The sequence below is a fragment of the Rhagoletis pomonella genome, unplaced genomic scaffold, assembly GCF_013731165.1.
Source record: "Rhagoletis pomonella isolate Grant_MI unplaced genomic scaffold, Rhpom_1.0 Rhpom_scaffold_00012, whole genome shotgun sequence".
NCBI lineage: Eukaryota > Metazoa > Arthropoda > Insecta > Diptera > Tephritidae > Rhagoletis > Rhagoletis pomonella.
In genome coordinates this window covers 7,579,682-7,584,487 of record NW_023458566.1, presented here as the reverse complement: position 1 = coordinate 7,584,487, position 4,806 = coordinate 7,579,682, and positions in this window count along the sequence as shown.

Sequence of the window (4,806 nt, the reverse complement as noted above, 5' to 3'; positions counted from 1 at the left end):
AATGCATGAAAATCCTAACCTCAAAAAAATCACCCGTTATATGTACAATCTTTTTGAGTGCTATGTATACGAAATGGCTTGAAACTCGCATTCATGTAACTTCATAGTTTTAATTTGCAAAAATCTGATAGCTCCAGTAAATATGTACAGTAGCATAAAACTTCTATATCCAATACGAAAAACGAATAACCAAAACCACTAATTGACATTAATTTAAATCAAAAATCAGACAACAAACACTTCATACGATACAGTGGAGGGAGTTATATTTAGTTATTTGCAAAATGGATTTACATTTATATTTTATTATAAATTTCTAAGCTGTGTAAAGTATCGGCTTGAATAAATACCAGTAACTTTGCTGACAGCTGAAATGTACACAACACACACATGTATGCATACAGGCTTTGTATTTATTTGTTTTAAAAACCAGAGATTATTAGGCCATTACCACAAATCCAATTAAATCGAAATATGCAACTTCTGCTGGTTTGGAAATCCGAAATTCAGCTTTTACTGATTGTGGTTTCATGATAATCATTGGAAAGCTGATTTAACCAGCCATTTAGTTGTGTTATTTAACTAATTTTATTTAGATTTATCTACCTTCTGTAATCGCAGTAATTACCAATGCATCACTTCGATTGCAAACAAAATCAATTTCACTATATAATTAGGATATATGTATGTATGTATGTAGGTAAATATTTGCCCAGAGTATTAGAGATGACTGTGAAAATGTGGTTATACTTATGTAAGCCAAATGGTATTGGTGGTTTATTTAGCAAAGATTGAGTAATAATAGAGCGAATAGGTAGATGTGGCTGCCATAGCTGAACAGCGGCGTATTTAGGCCACTTTGCTGAACCATTTAGATTCCTTTGACGAATTTCATCATTTAGACTTGCATCCGCAACTTCACAACCGTGGTTAAAGAAAGCCAACCTAAGGCATCACAATTTGCCCCAGGACAGTGCACGATTTTTCCCACTTCCACATCATCTACGAAACGGTTGGTTTGTTGGTAGAAGTTTCGCCTTAGAACTTATCCAGAACCCAATTAGTGCTGAGAGCATCATTGTGATACGCTTTCGAAACGGTTCGCCGAGCAGCTCTGCATTTTTATCTATAAGACAGTCGCCCGTCAGTGTTGAATATATCCTAAAGAAATATAAATTTCAAGACCAGACCTGTTACGAGATCCATCTGTATCAATGCGCTCTTTTGCTAGAAGAATCTGTTTGATCGTGCCTTGCCTTGCAAGTTCGTCCGCAGAACAGTTCCTCTCTATACCCCTGTGTCTGGGAGCCCAAAGGAGAATTTTCTATTTAGTCAACTCCTGCAGAGATCAGCGAAGGACTAGAAAAATGTTCCGAGTTAATCATGACAGAGGTAACAGCTACGTTCAGAGCTCGGTTTCCTCTGAAAATGGAAATATATTTACCTACTATATCGGTTAAAAGTTTATTTGTGAAGTGGTTGGGAAGTGGGGAATTTGTATTCGGGAGAAAAAAGTTTTAGTACAGCGGTTCGTGCTGGCTGGAAGAATACAAGAGTAGCACACGAGTTCCGACCGTCATTGAGATGTCTGTCTGAAACGAAGAACAGCAATATGTATGTAGCTGTCACCGTATCTAGACCAGACCACTATACAAAAACTCTTTATATATAGGAGAACTGTTCTAACAACTCAAACAGATCTGCTTGAGGCTCCCCCTACTCGATTCACTTAATCCCCTTATGAAAGTTGATTGTGAATAATCAATCCTTTTGGTGAAGCTAAATCGCTCCCACCCTTTTCACGGCACGGAACCACTTTCCCTACTGACGCCGAGAGCAGCATTATCAAACTTGATCTCGACGTCATGTGTATCATTATTACATTGCATTTTTGGAACCAGAGGCTTACATAGGGTGTTGGGCGAATAAATAAGGACGCGATATTTCAGCCAGTTGTAAATTGACAGCTTATGGAAAAGAATAGCCGAACTATCAGCTTGATTACCTCATAAGAAGAATATAGCAGGCTAAAGCTGAATCGATTTGCCTTTTTTCAAACCATATAACTAGATCAGGAGCTCCTCTGCTGTTCGGTCTATGCTCTGATTTTCATCAAATTTTCTTTCAATTTCTGCTCAAAGATTTAAAGTATTATTTCATGGGCATCAAAGAATCTCCAGAAGCTTTACAAGATCGTCACGATCGCAAGGATCGTCAAGATCGTTACAAGAATGTCGCGTCCCCATTTGTTTGCCCGCGACTGTACATAAGAGATATTATTTGCTCATTCGCATTAAAAAGTTTCCGTGTCCTTTCGAACTCGTTTCTTATTATCAGTACCTATCCGATGCTGAAAAACTTTATCGATTTTGGTTGTGGAAGTAACCTGAGCAGCTTGATTTCATTTCATATGACTTTTCATAACGTGAACAAGAATATTGTTATGTAGGCATGTTGTATGTAAGAATTACATATTTAAGTGCATATGTACTTAATATCCACAAATGTATATATCTACCTATATAGTGCAACCTCCATAGACAAAATTGATAAACATACTCACAAAACTAAAGGCAAATAGTCTACAAATATGTAGAAATGCAAATAAATGCATAAAAGCTAAAATACTTCACTTCGAAAACAATGTGTAAGCCGATAAGTGTAAAACGGTTAAATGCACCTAAAAATATGCAACGACTTAACTTACAACACAATTTGGGTTTCCCTTTGTAAGTAGGTATTTGTAAGTAAGTAAGTACACATTCAGTAAGTAAGGATTTGTGTGGCCACAAATTGAATTGATTAGGATTGTTAGCTTGCCACACAAACACGCTCGTACTACATACATACACACATACGAGTGCATACGACAAACTGAATGGGGGAAACATATGGCACAACAACTTGGATGGGTGTGAAATGATGATTGGTTGCCGACATGAAAAAAGGGATTAGAGTGGCAGCAGATGACGAAGTGCAATTCAAACAGTATTGCGGTTAAAAATTGAAAAACTTTCAGATAATAAACCCGAAAATTGTGCAACATGTTGCATCATAAAAACAAAAAACCACAAATAAAGTGTAAAATTGAGTGAAGAAGAAGCAGCAAGTAACACATTTACACTTTTATACAACTAACATGTACATATGTATACATGTACATACGTATGTATGTATGTAAGTGCATATGATGAAATGTGTTCCGAGTGAATGTGTTAATGCGTGCAAGGTGTGAATTGAGAAAGTCCATATAATTACGCCCCACTGACTGCAGTGCATGCATTCAGGCACACACACACACACACACATACACCCACCCGCAACGGGCGCTTGTACTCAACGGTGATATTCATGGAGCGTCAACCCGGCAGCAAAGATTTGCAGTTTCTAAAGCACACTAAAGTGGTAACTTGAACAATTCTAGATTAGTATAAATTTCCTGCCATAAAGCTCGTTAAAATTCTTTTTTCGCAAATACCACCACCAAGATAGCATTTCAAAAACCTTCAAACTATTCCAAATATTAGTAAGGTATAAGCGATTCGAGTGTCATATTTCTTCTAAATCTGTGCAGCCCTTTCGCATAGTAGGTTTTTAATATTATCAAATTTTAAATCACCCGATAAAAAGTTTCTAATTTCAGAAAAGGCAAAGTCTAGTTAGAGTTCGAAGCGAATTTGGTTTAAATTCAGTCGGAAGTGAATTGCGAAATCAACCGGAAAGACTCTTCAAACCCATTTCGATTGATATCCATCCTTTAAAAATTCAATTAACTTATTAAATAATTTGAATGCAGCTTATAGAATACGTGGCAACCCTCCTAAATACATTTTAGAAATAAAGCCTTTTCAACCCCAATACGATTAACACTCATATGTTAATAAATAATTTGAATATTTAAACAGGTGGAAAGCCTCTTTAAACACCCAAAAAATATTTATAGTGTTTAAGCTAAAGATTTCTTAACAAATTTTAAAACACATATTTGAATTAGGTAATTGCCCTAATTAAAGTTGAGTTGGATTCTTTAAACAGGTGGCAACCCTCCTAAATATATTTCAGAAATAAAGCTTTTTCAAAAAACATTTCGATGATACCCATCTTTTAATAATTCATCCAACTTCTTAAATAATTTGAATTTCACTTTATAAGCACGTGGCAACTCTTTTAAAATATTCTTAAACGAGTTGCGTACCAGTTTATTTAATTCGACTTTTTAAACACTTTAAACTTTAAGAGTAGTTTCGCGCTAAGATATTCTTAAATATTCTTTGTCTAATATTGCGATACATATTTTAACTAACTGATAAATTAAGTTGAATTTTATTTTTTAAACACGTGGCAACCCCGCTAAATATTTTTCAGAAGTAAAGATTTTTCAAACCCATTCGATTGATACCCATAATTTAATAAATAATTTAACTTATTTAATAATTTGAAATAAATTTTTAAACATGTGGCAACCCTCTTATAACACCCCAAAAATATTCTTATTGTTTAAACTACAGCCTTCTTAACACTCTTTCGTTTGACATCCATATTTTGACATTTCATATAACTTTTAGGTAAGTTAACTAAATTCGACATTTCAAGCAGGTGGCAACCCACTTCAAAATATTTTCAAACTGCTACTTTCTAAGCCACCTTTCGTTTGGCACCCATATGTTGGATTTTTTTCCCTATTTAATTTCCTTAATTCAAATTTAATTTGAATTTTTAAACAGGTGGCAATCCTCTTAAAGTTTAGTTAAGAAAGAAAGATTTTCAAAATCATTTCTATTGATACCCATTTTGTAATATTTTATT